The 19705-nt window shown below is 40.5% G+C and overlaps 1 long non-coding RNA gene across 1 annotated transcript in view; it reads right to left on the reverse strand.

Moving 5' to 3' along the window:
* The window catches only part of LOC132393316 (uncharacterized), a 42868-nt gene extending 27371 nt beyond the window's left edge, over positions 1-15497 (reverse strand). The window contains exon 1 of the long non-coding RNA XR_009511837.1: positions 15402-15497. This is a non-coding gene — a long non-coding RNA (uncharacterized LOC132393316). The remainder of the gene's footprint in view (positions 1-15401) is intronic.
* Positions 15498-19705: the final 4208 nt, after the last annotated feature.

Below are 19705 nucleotides of genomic sequence, written 5' to 3' on the forward strand. Positions count from 1 at the left end.
TTTTTTCCTTCGACTGCAGTTACCGACTCCGTGTCGTAATTTTAGCGCTGCGTGTAGCACACCGCTACAACACCACAAAAAATAAATAGATTAAATCCAAACTTATCTGATCAATGTTTTCGATGTAATCAAGACATTGGTACTTTTTTACACTCTACTTGGTCTTGTGCTAAAATTCAACATTTTTGGATAAATTTAAGAGTTTTACTGGAACAAATTATTGGAACACAATTTCCACATAACGCAATATTATTTTTACTAGGTGATATTGAAGGAATCTAAATTGAACAAATATCAGAAAGAATTCATAAAAATTGCATTGGCAGTAGCCAAAAAGGCTATTGCAGTTACTTGGAAATCGGATTCATACTTAACTATGGATCGTTGGAATAATGAAATTTTTAGCTGCATTTCACTTTAAAAAATTACTTATAATTTAAGAAATAAATATGACATATTTCTGAAAATTTGGCACCCTTACTTACAAAAGATAGGATTAAATATATAGGTGCTCCAAAGATAAAGTTATTAATCATCTGGGGAAAGAAATAAATACATATATTAAAGCTATTTTGAATTCCATGGAGCATGTGGGGATCTTCCGATATCCAGGCAGACTTTCTTTTTTCTTTCTTTCTTTTCCTTTTAGATAGGGATGTTAAGGGGGGAAGGGTTAAGGGGAGGGGGGAAGGGTTAAGGGGAGGGGGGAGGGCTGATATATATCATTATTCTATTATTCTATTCTATGTAATTCTTAAAAAATTGAATTAAAAAAATTTTTAAATAAAAAAAAGACACATGAAGAAATGTTTGCAGAATGCTTTGTGATCTAAAATGCATTGCCTCTAAACACAGTGGAACTAGGTTTAATAATATTCAAAAGAGGATTGAAAAAAACACTTTAAAGGAAAAGTATGGTGGATGTTGGGAAAGAGCAGGAAAGTGGGATCAATAACATACTGTATTTCCAGAAAATGCCCAACATAACTATAATAAGCACGAGGAGTTTTTCTGTGTTGTATCATTCTGTATATACAGAGGAGGAAAGTATTTTATTCGAACCTTCAAAGAAAGATTAATGGAAAGATTAAAAGAAAGATTATCTATTTACTATTAGTGAGATTCCAATGCTTGAAAATTGACCCACAATTCAAATGAATGCCCTAAGAGCATTAAATAAAATCAAATTGTGTCTCTGTGCCCAGGTTTACACCACCAGCTACACTAGCCACATCTACCCCTTACATTGGTTCTTCAGAGAAGTGAATCAGCTTGACATGTATTACCTTTAATGAATCTATTTTGGTTTTCATTTATTAGCCCATGCTTTTCCAAATACCAAAAGAACTCATCAAACATCCAGCCAGGTGGAAGGATGGGTAATGTAAACACACAGTATATTGGAATGATAGCATGCGTGAAAGTGCAGGATATCAGCACTGACAATCTGATAATGTCTATGCATTGAAGTCTCAAACTCAGCTTATTCTTAAATTCAGGTAATCTCCTGTCTTTCCCGCAGAACTTGTTGGTTTATTGAAATGTATCCTGCCAAAGGTAGCTTTAAAAGTAGAAATGGTGCAAAGTTGAAATATCCTGATGAATCCCCTGAACTTCAGAGCATTGAACTCAATTTTTGGTGCAGTACAAGGGCCACATCCACCCCTGGACGCCTGTCTAAGACCAGTGCAAAGCCTCCAGCATGACATCTTACTCTTCCTGTATTCTGTACTTGGGCAATCGCATTAGGTCTCAAGCCAGCTTGAGAGGGAATTCTCTGTTAGAAAACAGAAAATGTAGCAATCTTCAGGCAAAGAAGCGGAAACATTAACCCAGTTTCTTTTTTCACTGAGTGTTTCCAGCATCTTCTGTTTTTAGTTCAGATTTCCTGCATCTGCAGCTTTTTAAAAATTTACTGTCTGCTCCCAGGCATGGTGCTGACACAGTTGTTGGGAAATGCTGTGGAGTGAAGGGGTGGAGGTGCAGCAGGAAAGGAGGTTTCTGCAGATTCTGCAGAGGCATCGTTCATCCATGTCTGAGCAGGAAGTTCACGGACTGTGAAACAGAGTTTCATCTGTTTATACAATGCATGCCATTATCTGCCCTATGAATCTGAAGTTTGTATATTCTAGCATCTGTGCTGATGAACATAGCAAAAATCATCAACATGGTTAAAATAAAACATGTTGTACCTCAATGGCTCTCTGGGCTGATTTGGATTTCATATATGTTCCTCCTTAAAGAAATGGTAAGGACAACTCTACGTACTGATTAATAATTGAAACATAGATCAGTTCTGCTGGCCTTTAAGTACTTTTAACCTCTCCTAATCAATTTTAGGATGTCACGGCTTGACCAGTCACTTGTAAATCATATTCTCAAGCCAACGAGGGTATTTGCTGTATGATTAGGAAACTCGTTTTAAATGATTAGGTGTTATGATTTTTGTCATCACGTTATAAATATGAACAAATCAAATGTTAATATTTGAAAACAAAATGGTTCATACTGTCTGTATTTAGTTATTTCATTGGAGTTAAATGACAAGTAAATTCAGCTACTTTTTGAAGCATGTGTAATTACATTATACTTTGTAATGGGGATAACAAAGACTTCTGATGCATACATGGAGATACAGAACAATTCCTGTCAGTAAAACACTGGAAGGTAGCAGCAGACCTACGTACATTGAACAATGTTGTCACAGAATTTTTTCTAATTATTCGGCTTACCAGTAGTTGGTGATGCTGAGTATAGTGTAGAAGTTTGCTGTAGTTTACAACAGGACATTAATAGGACTGAAAAGTAACAGATTGTGTTTAATTCAGAAAAGAGTGAAGTAATACACTTCAGAAGTTCGAACTTGAAGGTAGAATATGGAATTAAATTGAATTGACTTTATTTTTTACATCCTTCACATACACGAGGAGTAAAAATCTTTACATTATGTCTCTGTCTAAATGTGCAATATGCAATCATAATAATTTATAATAAATAGAAAATTCAATGTAACATAGAAATGCAGTCAAATCAGCATGAGTTAATCAGTCTGATGGCCTGTTGGAATAAACTTTCTCGGAGCCTGTTGGTCCTGGCTTTTATGCTGCAGTACCGTTTCCCGAATGGTAGCAGCTGGAACAGTTTGTGGTTGGGGTGACTCGGGTCTCCAATGATCTTTTGAGCCCTTTTTACACACTTGCTTTTGTAAATGTCCTGAATAGTGGGAAGTTCACATCTACAGATGCGCTGGGATGTTTGCACCACTCTCTGCAGAATCCCGTGATTGTGGAAGGTACATTTCCCATACCAGGCAGTAATGCAGCAAGTCAGGATGCTCTCAATTGTGCCCCTGTAGAAATTTCTTAGAATTTGGGGGACCATACCAAACTTCCTCAACTGTCTGAGGTGAAAGAGGTGCTGTTGAGCCTTTTTCACCATACAGCTGGTGTGGACAGGCGATGTGAGGTTCTCGGTGATTGTGGATGCCAAGTAACTTAAAGCTGTTCACCCTCTCCACCCCAGATCCATTGATGTCAACAGGGGTTAGTCCATCTCCATTCCTCCTGTAATCCATAACCAACTCCTTTGTGTTTGCTACATTGAAGGAGAGGTTGTTTTGTTGACAGAATGTGTCAGAGTTAATGGGAAGATTCTTAGGACTGTGGAAAGTCCACATCCATAGATCCCTTAAAAATGTTGTGTGAGTTGATAGGGTGATTAAGAAGACATATGGTGTGTGGCCCTTCATTAGTTCAAGAGCCGCAAGATTGTGTTGTGGTTCTATGAAACTGGTTGGACCGCCCTTGGAATATTGTGTTCTGTACTGGTCAACTTATTATAGGAAGGATGTGGTTGCTTTAGAGAGGGTGCAGAGAACATTTGCCAGGACGCTACCTGGATTAAAGAGCGTGTCTTATGAGGATAGGTTGAGCAAGCTAGGGGTATTCTCTTTGGAGTGAAGGAGGATGAGGAGTAACTTGCTAGAGGTGTACAAGATGAAAAGAGGCATAGATATAGCTCTGTGTATCCCACTGACTCACAAATAAAAATATATTGAAAAATGCTTTAATCCAACAATGTTGCATAATGAAGTCATCCAGAACATTATTTCTTAAAGCTACAGCTTTATTATTTAAGTATTGGAGAAGTAATGTTTTAAAGTGTTATTCCATTTAAGGTTTTGTAGACAATGTAAATCTACAGAGAAGGGAATTATTTTGAATGAAGATATTTGAGGTGCTTTAATGCTGGAAAAGTACCCTCAGTGGCCACTTTGTCAGGCACCTCCAGTACCAATCTCTCCATTCATCCATGACCCCTCACCTAACAAGGCATTTTCTCCCAAAGAACTTCCACTCACTGGATGCTTTTTGTTTTCACACCATTCTCTTTAAACTCGAGGGACTGTTGTGCTGAAAATCCCAGGAGCTCAGCAGTTTTTGAGATAATCAAGTCACCCACAATCATTCCACAGCCAAGGTCACTTAGATCTCATTCCTTCTCCATTTTGATGCTTAGTCTGGATAACAACTGAGCTGCTTGACCATGTCTGCATGCATTTTTGCACTGAGTTGCTGCCACATGATTGGCTGTTTAGATACCTGCATTGACAAGCAGGTGTACAGGTGCACCTAATAAAGTGGACACAGTGTATAACTAAAGATCTGTTGTGTACATAGTTAGAATCTGTAGGCTCTTTCCTAGCAAGATCACGAACTACCTAGGCCTGGAGACTGGTGAACTGCATGGGTGGAGAAAGGAGGTGCTACCCAGCAACATCATCGTTGGGATGGCATGGCCACAGGATTCAAGATGGGACACACTTCCACTGTGTTTACATTGTCAATATCTGTGCATGATACAAGACATGGTATGTGTAACAAGTGTCTGTGCTTCTTCATATTAATGTCATTCGAGGCATAAGTGGTGGAGAGATAGCACTTTGAGATCATGCCAGTTATTCTTGCAATGCTGCAGACTCTAATGCATGAATCCATATGAATAACAAGGCAGATTCTAGCAGAGGTGTGGCCCATGACTGCAGCTTCCTAATGATAACTGACCGTTGTCAGTTAGAATAATGATGTTTTAAAATTCTTCTAGCCTGTGTTGGAAAAGTTGAGCTGTTCCTATTCCAGAAAGATGATACTTCTAGATGATTTGTGGTGATGGAACGAATTGCCAGACCTATTGAGTTATTTATACTGAGAGAAAAGCAGAAGCAGAAAGAATATTGTTTCCTGTTTTCTGCTTCTCTCCTTTCTTGAATACTGGCTTTACATGTGCAGCTTTCCAAACAACCATCATCTCTCCAGAATCCAGAGAATTAAGACTTGGGAACAAAGGGATGCTGCCAATGTTTAGCCCATCTGTTATCCATGATCAGAGAGAGTTGCAGCTTATCAACCCATTGCTCTCACAAACATCTCAATGATGCTGGCCCTTTCTTCCCTACCAGGGAACAGAACATGAAGGAATTTGCTTCATATACAGAAGTAGAAACCATCCTCCCCTCCCAGCTGCCGATGAGGTTACTTCAGATGGGAATGCAGAGTTTGAAACAATGAGCTTCCATAGTTGGATCAAGGATCAAGAATCAACTTTATTTGCCATACATATTTCCATGGATTAGGGATTTGCTGTGGTGTGTTGCAATGAAATACTGGAACGTTCAATGATTATAAAGAAACATATAAAAATAATGCTAGAGGTTGAAGTAGAACATGGAATAAAATGTGTATAAATACATAAATACCAACAGGTATTCACAATGTATCAAAATTATAAAAAGTGGTTTAAAGTGTTTACCGCACAGAGTAGTGAGAGGGGTAATAGATAGAGGGAGGTGGAGGTGACTAACTAGAATGGTTGATCAAATTAACTCACGGGGGTAAAACTTTGAAGATGGGGTGAAGCAGCACACAAAAAATGCTAGAGGATCTCAGCAGGCCAGGCAACATCTCTGGAAAAGAGTAAGCAGTTAGCTAATGAAGGGTCTTGGCCTAAAACATTGACTGTTTACTCTTTTCTGCCTGACCTGTTGAGTTCCTCTGGCATTTTGAGAGCATTGGCTGCTTTCTTCGCTGAGTTCTCATAGCAGGCTCTCACATGCCTCAGGATAAGCAGAAGTCCAGGCTTTTCCACTGATTGGCTTTTGGCATCAGTCTGAGCATGGTATTCCAGACAAGTGAACATCTATGGAGCTCGGAGAGGCAGGAGCCTTCCAATAGCTAAGCTAAAGCCACATGGTGCCTGCACTTGAATCCCACATGTGAGAGAACGAGCCACAATAGCTCTGGGACTTCACATTTAAGACAAATTACTCGTTTGAGTATTTCTCTGCTGTTTCAATTGTTACACTTATAAATGCATTCACATTGCAGCTGAAATGTGTTTTCACGTCATTTTGATTACACCTGTCACTGTGTGGAGCCAACTGAAACCACTGCGTCAGGTGCAGACCCTGTTGTTCGGACTGCAGTTTCATGGAGGAAGTTTGAGAACACAATACATGCTGCATGAGCATGCTCCAGACCATTCTTAAACATTGCCTTCCCCCCGATGATAGCAGCCACATGGTGACATTTGTAAAGGTATCCTATTGGCAATGCCTGTATCTGAGTAACACACACAAAATGCCAAAGGAGCTCAGCAGTTCAGGCAGCATCTCAGGAGAGGAATAAACACTTCATATTTTGGGCTAAGCCCCTTCATCGGGACCTGTCTATTCCTCTTCATAGATGCTTCTTGACCTGCTGAGTTCTTCCAGCATTTTGTGTGTGTTACTCAATATTTCTAGCATTTGACACTTTGAAGGATCTATGGATATAGGAGTGGCCACTGAAGATACTTCTGTAATTTTTGGCCATAATGGCATGAGCCATTTAGAATATTCTCTGGGAATTGTTATTAACTCTGATAAAATTGAGCAATATTTAAACAAATCCCTTTGAGCTTTAAAGGTGTCTAATCAGGTAACCTAATGTCAGCCATCAACGTTTAAAGCACAGACAAACCTGGATGAAGACATTGATACGTACACAAATGATGCCAGGAAGATTTCAGAGTTGAACAGCCCAGAATAGATTTGGTGACCGGTGTTGTTTCTAATATTTTTTTTGGGATCAGGACAAGAAGGGTGGTGTGACAGCTAAATTCTGAAGGAAGGCAGTTTTTAAAAAACTTCTTTCAGTACAAGAAGGGCGAGACTGCGCAGGCGGGTGACGTCGACAGGACAGTGTGGAGAGTTTAAAAAGAAGACCACTCTATACAGCAGGCAGCGGAGTGAGTGGCAACAGAGTTCAGGGCTTTGGCTCAATGGGCTTAGGCGGTAACGGGAAGAGGCGAAAGGGAGACACCAACTCTTTCTTTCCCCTTGGTGAATCGGCCCAGACAGAAGGAGGAAAAGCAGGGCTCACACCGCTAACAGTACAAGCTAACAGTTTAAAAAGTTTGTGTGTTTGGCGAGGTAAATGAGTGAGTAGACCTATTTTTCCTTGTTTCATTCCTGTAGAATTAGGTAGCATGTCTGCAGGGTTAGCGCTTTGTTCGGGGTGTCAGATGTGGGAATCCTGGGAGACCTCCAGCCTCCCTGATGGTCACATCTGCACCAGGTGCACCGAGTTACAGCTCCTCAGAGACCGTGTTAGGGATCTGGAGCTGCAGCTTGATGACCTACAGCTTATTAGGGAAAGTGAAGAGGTGATAAACAGGAGCTACAGGGAGATAGTCATCCCTAGGCTACAGGGTCAGAAAACTGGGTGACTGTCAGGAGAGAGAAGGGAAATGCCCGGATAGTGGAGAGCACCCCTGTGGCTGCCCCCCCTCAGCAACGCCATCGTTTTGGATGCTGTTGAGGGGGATGTCCTGACAGGGGACGGCCACGGTGACCAGGTCTCTGGCACTGACCCTGACACTGTTGTGCAGGAGGGAAGGAGGGAGAAGAGGAATGCGGTAGTCATAGGGGATTCCATAGTCAGGGGAACAGACAGGAGACTCTGTGAGCCTGATAGAGATACCCGCCTGGTGTGCTGCCTCCCAGGTGCCAGCATACGGGATGTCTCAGGTCGAGTCCAGAATATTCTGAAGGGAAAGAGCAAGCAGCCAGCTGTCTTGGTACATGTTGGTACCAATGACATAAGGTAAAAGGGAGGAGGTCCTGAAGAGAGATTTCTGGGAGTCAGGAAGGAAGCTGAGAGACAGGACCTCCAGGGTAGTAATCTCAGGATTGCTAACTGTGCCACGTGCTAGCGAGGGCAAGAATAGTAAGATCAGGCTGATGAATGCGTGGCTGAGAGACTGGTGCAGGGGGCAGGGCTTCAGATTCTTGGATCATTGGGATCTCTTCTGGGAGAAGTATGACCTGTTCGAAAAGGACGGGTTACACCTGAACCCAAAGGGGACCAATATCCTGGCGGGAAGGTTTAACAGAGCTGTTAGGGAGGGTTTAAACTAATTTGGCAGGGGGATGGGAACCGGAATGTTAGAGCGGAGGAGGGGGAAAACAGAAATAAATCTAAGATTAGTGAGCAGTAAAGATGTCAGGAAGGACAGGTAAGTGATGGGGCAAAATTGCAGCCATTGGGATGAGTTTCAGAGCAATCAAAGCAAAAAGTACCAAATACTGGACTTAAGGTGTTATACTTAAATGCACGCAGCATAAGGAATAAAGTGGATGATCTTGTTGTACAGTTACAGATTGGCAGGTATGATATTGTGGCCATCACTGAGACGTGGCTAAAGGATGCATGAGCTGAACATCCAACGATACACAGTGCGTCGGAAGGATAGGCAGGTAGGCAGAGGGGGTGGTGTGGCTTTATTGGTAAGAAATGATATTAAATCATTAGAAAGAGGTGACATAGGATCGGAAGGTGCAGAATCTTTATGGGTTGAGCTAAGAAATCGTAGGGGTAAAAGGACCCTAATGGCAGTTATATATAGACCTCCTAACAGCGGCAGTGATGTGGACTACAAATTACAACAGGAAATAGAAAAGGATTGCCAGAGGGCAGTGTTATGATAATTGTTGGGGATTTTAACATGCGAGTGGATTGGGAAATCAGGTCAGCACTGGATCTCAAGAGAGAGTATTTGTAGAATGTCTACGAGATGGCTTTTTAGAACAGCTTGTTGTTGAGCCCATTAGGGGATTGGCTGTACTGGATTGAACCAGAGGTGATTAGAGAGATTGAGGTGAAGGAACCCTTAGGAGACAGTGATCATAACATGATTGATTTCACTGTGAAATTTGAGAAAGAGATGCCGAAATCCGACGTGTTGGTATTTCAGTGGAGTAAAGGAAATTACAGTGGCATGAGAGAGGAACTGGCCAAAGGTGACTGGAAAGGGACGCTAGCAGGAAGGACGGCAAAGCAGCAGTGGCTGGAGTTTATGTGATAAGTGAGGAAGGTGCAAGACAGATATATTCCAAAAAAGAAGAAATTTTTGAATGGAAAAAGGATGCAACTGTGGCTGACAAGAGAAGTCAGAGCCAAAGTAAAAGCAAAGGAGAGGGCATACAAGGAAGCAAAAATTAGTGGGGTGACAGAGGACTGGAAAGTTTTTAAAAGCTTTCAAAAGGAAACTAAGAAGGTCATTAAGAGGGAAAAGATGAACTATGAAAGCAAGCTAGCAAATAATATCAAAGAAGATACTAAAAGCTTTTTCAAGTATATAAAGAGTAAAAGACAGGTGAGAGTAGATATAGGACCAATAGAAAATGAAGCTGGAGAAATTGTAATGGAAGATAAGGAGATGGCAGAGCAACTGAACAAGTACTTTTGCATCAGTCTTCACTGAGGAAGACATCAGCAGTATACCGGACACTCAAGGGTGTTAGGGAAGAGAAGTGTGCGCAGTCACAATTACAACAGAGAAAGTACTCAGGAAGCTGAATAGTCTAAGGGTAGATAAATCTCCCGGACCAGATGGAATGCCCCCTCGTGTTCTGAAGGAAGTAGCGGTGGAGATTACGGAGGCCTTAGCAATGATCTTTCAAAAGTCAACAGATTCTGGCCTGGATCCGGAAGACTGGAAGATTGCAAATGTCACTCCGCTATTTAAGAAGGGGGCAAGGAAGCAAAAAGGAAATTATAGATCTGTTAACTTGATCTCGGTGGTTGGGAAATTGTTGGAGTTGATTGTCAAGGATGAGGTTACGGAGTACCTGGAGGTATATGACAAGATAGGCCGAACTCATCATGGTTTCCTTAAAGGAAAATCCTGCCTGACAAACCTATTGTAATTTTTTGAGGAAATTACAAGTAGGCTAGACAAGGGAGATGCAGTGGATGTTGTGTATTTGGATTTTCAGAAGGCCTTTGACAAGGCACCACACATGAGGCTGCTAAACAAGATAAGAGCCCATGGAATTACGGGAAAGTTACATACGTGGCTAGAGCATTGGCAGATTGTCAGGAAACAGAGAGTGGGAATAAAGGGAACCCATTCTGGTTGGCTGCCGGTTACCAGTGGTGTCCCACAGGGGTCCTTGTTGGGGCTGCTTCTTTTTACGTTGTATATCAATGATTTGGTTTATGGAATAGATGGATTTGTGGTGAAGTTTGCTGATGATACAAAGATAGGTGGAGGGGCCGTTAGTGCTGAGGAAACAAAGAGTCTGCAGAGAGACTTGGATAGATTGGGAGAATGGGCAAAAAAATGGCAAATGAATTACAATGTTGGAAAGTGTACGGTCATGCACTTTGGTAGAAGAAATAAACAGGCAGAATATTATTTAAATGGGGAGAAAATTCAAAGTTCTGAGATGCAATGGGACTTGGGAGTCATCATGCAGGCCACCCTGAAGGTTAACCTCCAGGTTGAGTCAGTGGTGAAGAAGGCGAATGCAATGTTGGCATTCATTTCTAGAGGAATAGAGTATAGGAGCAGGGAGGTAATGTTGAGGCTCTATAAGGCACTGGCAAGACCTCACCTAGAATACCGTGTGCAGTTCTGTGCTCCTTATTTAAGAAAGGCTGTGAGGCTGGAGAGGGTTCAGAGAAGATTCACTAGAATGATTCCGGGAATGAGAGGGTTAACATATGAGGAACGGTTGACTGCTCTTGGACTGTACTCCTTGGAGTTTAGAAGAATGAGGGGGGACCTCATAGAAACATTTCGAATGTTAAAAGGCATGGACAGAGTGGATGTGGCAAAGTTGTTTCTCATGGTGAGGGAGTCTAGTACGAGAGGGCATGACTTAGGGATTGAAGGGTACCCATTCAGAACAGAGATGCGAAGATATTTTTTTATCCAGAGGGTGGTGAATCTGTGGAATTTGTTGCCACGGGTGGCAGTGGAGGCCAAGTCATTGGGTGTACTTAAGGCAGAGATTGATAGGTATCTGAGTAGTCAGGGCATCAAATGTTCTGGTGAGAAGGTGGGGAGTGGGACTAAATGGGAGAATGGATCAGCTCATGATAAGATAGCAGAGCAGACTTGATGAACCGAATGACTGACTTTGCCGAATGACTGACTTCTGCTCCTTTGTTTTATGTTCTTATGGTCTAATATAAATGGGAAATACCCTTTTGAATCATATACTAAATAGCCTGTGTACTAGTTAATTTGAAACATAACTGCAGGGTGCAAATTTTCAGCATGTCTCTGATCACAAAGAGTTGAGTATTTCTTAATAACCCGCAGGCCAAAAAGTTAACTGTTTAATAAACAGATATTGATAAAGGTTTACTGATTATCAAGTAACCTTGAACACATTTACAGAGTTCTATTCAAGTGCACACAATGCAATTGAAGGTAAATCTAGTTATCCAATTCTGCTCATGAAATCTGACCAACATAAGCAATTCATTTCACTTGCTTGAATAACCCATGCCAAATATTGGACATTTTCTAGAGCTTCCTTGCTGTGCTTGGGGTGAGTAATGGTTTGGTCATGTCTAGTTAAAGGATAAGAGCAATAGATTGTAAAAAAAAGGGCATATTTTACAAACCTACAACACAGCACAGTATATGGTACTTTCTCTCTGTTTCATGATGTCTGTGAAGAGTAAGAATTTCAGGTTGTATACTATATACATTCTCTGACATTAAATGGGACCATTGAACCATTGAATAAGTGATTGCTAAAAGAGAATGTATCAAAAATATGCTGACTGGTCTCTTGTCTTCTAGAAACAAGCTCATCCAAAACCTTACTACTGCCATTCCATCTTACATTATGTCATATTTCCCATCACGCTGTATGCCCATTTAGCAATCCATTGAATTTGGATTTACCCATTTAACACAGGGCTGAAAAATTTTCCCCCTCTCTGAAACTCACAATTCATTGAAACTCTCTTCAAAGGGTAAACGTCTGAGTCTTTGAGCATTTTAAAGCAGAAGCAGATAAATACTTGAACTATAAGACATAGGAGCAGAATTAGGCCATTCAACCCATTGAATCTACTCCACCATTCCATTTTTCAAGTGGTTGTCTTAGAGGAAAGAGAGGGCCCCCACGTCCTTCTCACAGTGCAGTTGTGTTTTTTTTTGTGAGGCTGAGTTGCGAGCTCGACCCTGAACCCAGCACGGATGGGAAGCGTGCCTGGGAATGGCCCGACCAGGTTTGAACTTGGGAACCTTTGCTCTGGAGTCCGGCACTGATGTCACTACGCCAGCAGCCGACCCACCATTCCATGAGTGGCGATTTATTCTCCCTCTCAACATTCTCTCCATAACCTTTGATGCCCTTAAAATCAAGAACAAAGTATACCCAATGACTTGGCCTCAAAAGCCATCCGTGGCAATGAATTCCACAAATTTGCCCCCTTTGGTTAAAGAAATTCCTCCTCATTTCTGTTCTAAATGGAGGTGCTTGTATTCTGAGGCTGATTCCTCTGGTCTCAGACTGACCCATGACAGGACAATCCTCTCCGAGTCCACTCTATCTGGGTCTTTCAATACTGACTGCTTGATAAGCAAGTCTGTGAAAGGGTACGGGGGTGGGGGGGGGGAACTGAAAATGAGGAGTTAAAATCAGGTTAGCTTATTCAACGGCAGAGGAGGCTCAAGGAGCTAAGTGGCCTATTACTATGTCCAGTTGTGATTTAAAATTCTCACCTTTTATGTGCCAATCAGTCTATGATCTTGCCTTCTTACAACTCCATAGTGTTTTACAGCTGTACGATCTAGTGAACTTCCAATTCAGGCTTTACTTTCAGCTCACATCTCCATCCCTGTTCTAATTCTAACTGTGTGCTCATATGCCAAGGCCCCAAGGCCCAGAATCTCCACTTTCCTCCTCTAAGAATCCCATTTTAACCAGCCACTTAGATGGCATGTGCCAAAATCTCTTCTAGGTCATTGTCACATTTCCTGTGAAGTACGTTGGGGAATTTTACAACATGGAAGTTACTACCCTCATGTAGATCAGATTTGATCATAGTTTGAGTCATGATCAGGGAGATGCTGACAGTGCTTAGTTTCTTGCATCCCCTCTTCAGTACCTCAGTTTTCTGACGAAGTAGAAATTGAAATCCCGCTCTTATGAGCCTATAACTCCATAATATGAGGTATGGCCATTGGTAAAATGACCAGCACTTTTTTGTCCATCCCCGGTTCCGATTGAGAAAGTAATAAGCAGTCACTGAGACAAGTTTCACTACAGTTACGGAATAAGTATTTTGTGTCTGAGTTGCCATCTGATTTTATATATTGAAATAACATAACATGTTTCAAGGCTTTATTAGCTTTTGATGTCATTTACTCTAAGGCTATCTGTTGCTTATCAGTTTTTAAATTATTTATATATTGCCTATTGTAAACAGACCTTTTCACAATTGTGCACATGGAAATTGGATGCAGGTTAAATATTAAATTAAACATTATGTCTTGTTGTTCTAAACTTGTGGAGGCCTAAATGCAGCTGCTTTCTTTTTTACACCTTTAAAACCCTTATACAGTTTGGTATGGATCTATAAAAAGGAAGTTTGCAGGTTATATCTCTGTGAGTGTTAACCAAACTTGGATATGTTTTGAGGGAAATAGGGGTCAAAATTTTTCCTTTGACTCTAAAATTATGTTTAACAGGCTGTATGCAATGAACCATCACAAAATCCTACTGTACAAAGCCCAAGGCTTCATACACAGAGGAGTAGGCTTTACCTGTTTTATACAGTAAGGTCTCTTTTCTACATGTGGCGTTAGACAAGGAACACATAGTTGAACACTCACTGGGGAGAGAAGCCAAGGATACTGGACAGGAGGGGAAAACATTGGGAAATAGAGGTTTAAATTTATATATGGAAGAGTTAATGTGGAGGTGAAACAGTTCTGGTTAGTGAGGGAATCAAACAGAAGTGTTTTTAGTATTAAAGTCTAAATATCCCTTGTTACTTATTGGCCACTTTGGAACTTGTGAAAGAGTGGAAACATCCTGAATCATTACAAAGAAGGGTTTGGTTAAAATGACAAAAAAAACACAAAACAATCCTTTCAGTTCATTTGGTGTCAACAGTTAAGGAAGGGAACTTACAAATCCCTGATCTTTCACTTGGCCTCTTTAACTGGATAAACTGCATCAGATAACAACCCACGGAAGAATGAGGGCTTCAAAATAGTCATATTAGGTTGAAGAGTAATGGAAATTAACTTTTGAACTTTCATACTGCATATACTTCACACAGTAGCAGGGCAATGGGGATTTTCCCTTTCGAGGTTACAAATAGAAATTTATCATCCACACGATAGTTGAGCTTACAGCTGTATTCTACTAAACATCGGGGGAAATTATAGGTCCCTTTGAATTTCAGTTCAACATAGTCATAAAGAAAAGTGTTGTTCAGTACTTGATGTTCTCCCACTCTTCACAGAAACATTGACTTAGTATTTCCGAGCAATGGCAACATTTCCCGTCACAGGGCTAACGTTTGTGTAGTGAATGAGGTGGGGGGATGGGGAAGAGATTAAAAGGCTGTATAACTTCCTGGGGCAATTCTTGCCAAGTTTCTTGCATATGCATCAATGAAGAGTTGACTTCAAAGAATAGATCAATATGGAAACCAAGAAATCCATCAGGAACAGTAAAACTCTCACTGCATTTCTCAAACTCATTGGGCTTCGGTCTTTCTGTTTTTCTCCACATTACATAGAAGAAGGCTATTCAGCCCATTGAGTCTATACTGGCTCTGACAGCAATCTTATCAACCTCATTTCCCCACATTGCCTTGCCACCTATTCTCTCAAATACTCTCACCACCCTTCCATCTATTTCTCAAAGCCCAAGGTTTCATGCAGAGAGTAGACTTTACCAGTTTAATGCAGTCAAAGGTCTTTCCTCTACGTTTGTGTGTGAAAGGAGGAATTCACCAGGAATAATAATTTATACATTGTCCAATTATCCTAAGAAACAGCATTTCCTTGGGGTAGGGAGGAAGCTGTCTGGGGAAACTCACATGGAAAATACACAAGCTCCACTCTGCAACAGAAGTCACAATCGAAGCTGGGTGCCTGGAGCTGTGAGATACCCAACTGCTTGCAGCATCATTTTGCTACCTGGGTGAAAAGAAAGAATAATGTTTGCCATTATTACAGTATCTTCTGCAGTACACAAACATGCTCTTCATTCCAAATCCTAAATAATATCCTTCAAGCTCAAAGTTAAAAGTAAATTTACTATCTCAGTACATATATGTCACCATATACAACCCTGAGATTCATTTTCTTGCGGGCATATAAAGTAAATCCAAGAAACTCAGAAGAATCAATGACCAACAGGCCAGACAGACAGCCAGTGTGCAAAAGACAACAAACTCTACAAATACAAAAGAAAAATAAATAATTATAATAATAAATACATAAGCAATAAATATCAAGAACATGAAATGAAGGGTCCTTGAAAGTGAGTCCATAGGCTGCGAGTCAGTGATGGAATTAGTGATGTTGAGTGAAATTATCCCCATTGGTTCATGAACCAGATAGTTGAGGGGTAGTAACTGTTCCTGAACCTGGAGGTGTGGGTCCTGAGGCTCCTGTGTCTCTACCTAGATAATGGAAACAAATGAAACACAGCTACCAGAAAGTTAAGTGAACTTGTGATTTTTTTTGGTGAATTTCAGAACAGTGAATTCAGACCATTGAGATGATTACTGTTCTGATTTAAAACCATTGTATGCGTGTTGCGATGTTATTAGGCACCAGGACAAGTCTTGGTAATAAGACAATTACTCCATATTGATTTACCCACAGGGGTCCTTCACATTGTGTGAAACTTCAATAAATCATGTTTCAGACTTCAAATATATCTTTCCTCTTGTAATTAATTTGAACGCAATTAGCATGTTTGCAACCCAGCATTAAGTGCTGTTAGAAGCAACATTCTCCTCACTTTCGTAATCAGGCTATTGAAATGAAGAATACCAGACCAGACCACTTATTGGTAGGAGCTCAAAGTTAAAAGTACAGGATTTGATAAGCTGGATAATGAAGACTTGATGTATAATTTTCATTTCTGTTTTCTCCACATTGTGTTGGTCCCCAGCCCCAATGTGATTCACATCACCCTCTGCTATACAATGCAATTTGTTTTCTGCTGTCTCTCACACTTTTATTGCCAGCCACATCATTTGTTTAGCAAATAAAACCACAATTCCAGAAAGCAGTTATTGTCAACATCTATTTCAGTCATGAATAGCTTGAGAATATTCTGCCTGATACTAGCTTTTTTTTAGATTTATCTGCAGAGCTACATTAAGTCTTAAAGGGACCGTTCACTATTTGGAGAGCATAATTCTGATGAAATGCAAAATTGATGCGAGAAGTATTCACTGTCCACTTGGTAATTCTTTACATCATCATGAAGAAGGGCAAACTTCCTGCCTTAGTACCCCTAACTTCAGCACTATCATTTTCCCAGCTCAGCTCTTCAACTATGCAATTTCCAGGAAGAGTCAAACTAAAAAGGCAAAATCATGGGATAATTGTAAAAATAAGGCTGGAAATTCAACTCTGGCAATAGAAACCAAACCAGGAGTTCACCAGGAGTTCACATGGATCAGAAGTCTCCACGTGCATACCTTCTATATAATGTCATCTTTGCCTCGGCCCAGATCTGATCCAGGCCCATCTGAAGGAACAAGGAGAACAAACTCCAAATAATGGTGATATGTTCCAAACTGATCCTTCCCAAACCAGAGATGAAATCTGTGCATCCTTGAATTCTCTGATACGTTAAACTGGGAAATTCTCTAAATAGTAATTTTTTAAAGTTCTTTATGAATCTCTGTAATGTCAGGTCAAAGTCCAAATTCCTCCAAAATAAATGGACATGTTTTGAGGGTGATTGAGTGGCTGAAGTTATTGGTCAACTGCATCTTTTGGAAGAAGATAAGGACACACATTCTATATGATTATTCCAGATACTGGCAGAGAAAGATGAATTTTCCCTTTGAATGAAAATCCTTTGAATGCTACCAGTTGGTTTATCATTTGTTCATTCAAATTGGTTAAAAGTCTGGAGAAGATTTCCTTCTCTGTTTTGCCCGGCAATTGAGTGTCTGAAAAAGACAGACTAGAGGACATAAGAAGCCAAGAGAAAGCTGAATAACATGTGAGGCTGTGAACTGGCAAACAAGATCAATGAACCTCTTTCACTGCTACGTGTCTATTCTTGGTTGGGTGGAGACATTGCCAACTAATGGAATGAAGGAAAGGAGGTGGAGAGGTATAGGGAGGAAAGTGAAGGTGATGAGTAGGTTGTGAGGGAAGGGGAGGAGAAAGAGAGAATGGTTAATGGTACCACAAGGATAAAAGAAACTGAGAGGTGTGGTGGGCGAGAGGGTGCAACAGAGGGGAGTAGTTACCAGAAGTTAAAGAATTTGATCTTCATGTTGACGTCTGTGTTGATACTGGCATGGTTCCTCTTCTGGATGCTCATGGTAACCTGAATCATACTCACTTCCAGTTGGTAGTTCATTAGCGAACTGCCAGCGGGGTCCAGTGTGGAAATGCTCTGATCCTTAAGCATGCATGCTGAAGCACAAAGTCAGTAATGAGCTTGGGTCCAAGTCCAGATGCAGAGCTCTGCACTGCTGAGCTGGAAGGCACACAGTTCAATTCCAGCTCCTCGGCTTGGCAGCAGCCTGAACCTTTGATCAGTGAGACTGGTCTATTTTGCATAAATTAAAGAGAAGCAAGAGATATGTTTATTTTTCTTTATAGAGCTAATGCTTTAATTAATTTCTTGCACTTAGGGCAAGTATTTATTAACATTTTTCAGACAAGGCTATTTGAAAGGTATCTCAAAGACATTTAAAAATCATTCAAGGGTCTTTTACATGAGTGACACTCTGTCTATCCTTTGTATGCTGATCAGGTTAATGAATGTGGATGGGTACTGCAGGTATTGAGCTGCAGTTCAGATCTAACCATATTGCTTCCTTAAAATCAGTTGGTCACAATGTTCTTCTCAAGATTAAATGTCCTGATAAACTATCTATTAAGATTTTAGAAGGATAGTCATGAAACCCATTGGCAGAGGTCTGCTCATGTGTGCACCGTACTCCAGCAATGCTGTAGAGCGGAAGGAAGAAAACTGGGGAAGATGTTCCACACACTGCGGTAAATGCCCTTCAGAGTTGTAAAATTCAGAAGTGCGAAGAAATATACCATACCAGCAGTTCAGAAATCGGTGGCAAATCTACTCAGTATATTCTCTATTACTATTATGGGTGGAACTAGAAATGATTAACAATCTTCAAGATTAAAGTTATAAAATATTAAAACTGAAAGCGGACCTATGGAGGATGTAAAATGCAAAATATGGATTGATGTCAGAGTGCACAGAACAGTTGAATGGATTCAATAAATAATTCCAGCAGTGCATAATTAATGTTGCTTTCTTCCATTGTGTTGTTTAGTGTAGAACACTAAATATGTAAATACCACATTACAAAATGTTTTGCTCTGGGTTATCCAGAATGTTATCAGTTAAAAGACATCTGATGAGATATTTCTCAAAGAAAAAATACTTTTTAATTTGTAAGGCTAAGACAAAAGATTACAAAGTGACTATCAGTGTGCTGCAACTTTAAGATGGTAGTTATATACACAGGTTTGACATTAAGAGTATATCAGACAGTCAAAGACTGACAGCATTCACCTCAGATCAGGCCCTCCGCCGCTGGTGTCACGTTCTTCACACTCAATAACATTTAGTTACCTATGTTGTCCCACACCAAGTACTTACAACTTTTGATTTGAATTGTCTCTTTCTCGGTTCCACATCTACCCTGTCGTTATGAATGCTTCTTGGCAAAATATTAGCAGGTCCATAAATTTTCAGTGGGAGGTCAAAGCACCCATGGAGACAAAGCAGAGTTTTCATCACAAAATGTTTTCATAAAATATGAAGACCCTTTGTTAGTAAGCTGTATGCTAATCCAGCTTTGGAACTGCATCACTTATGCACAATGAATAAATATCAAGCTGAGAAAATTCTATCACATCGTGTAACAGTTAGTCAGCTGAGATCTGCTCTGAATTGCACAGAACAGGTAGGCTTCCTCTTGCTAACAACAGGAATGCCAGCAAGATCGATGCTGGAATTGTCCCAGTGTGTTTATAAGAATGTTGGCTTTATTAATCCTTGGTTATTTTACTGCACAAATATCCTGAAACGTAATTTTGCTGCCTGAGATAATAGTTTATCATCACACTCCACGTAAATTAATCAATAAAAAAATGAGCCTCAAGACCATCT

This window comes from Hypanus sabinus, chromosome 4, assembly GCF_030144855.1.
Source record: "Hypanus sabinus isolate sHypSab1 chromosome 4, sHypSab1.hap1, whole genome shotgun sequence".
NCBI lineage: Eukaryota > Metazoa > Chordata > Chondrichthyes > Myliobatiformes > Dasyatidae > Hypanus > Hypanus sabinus.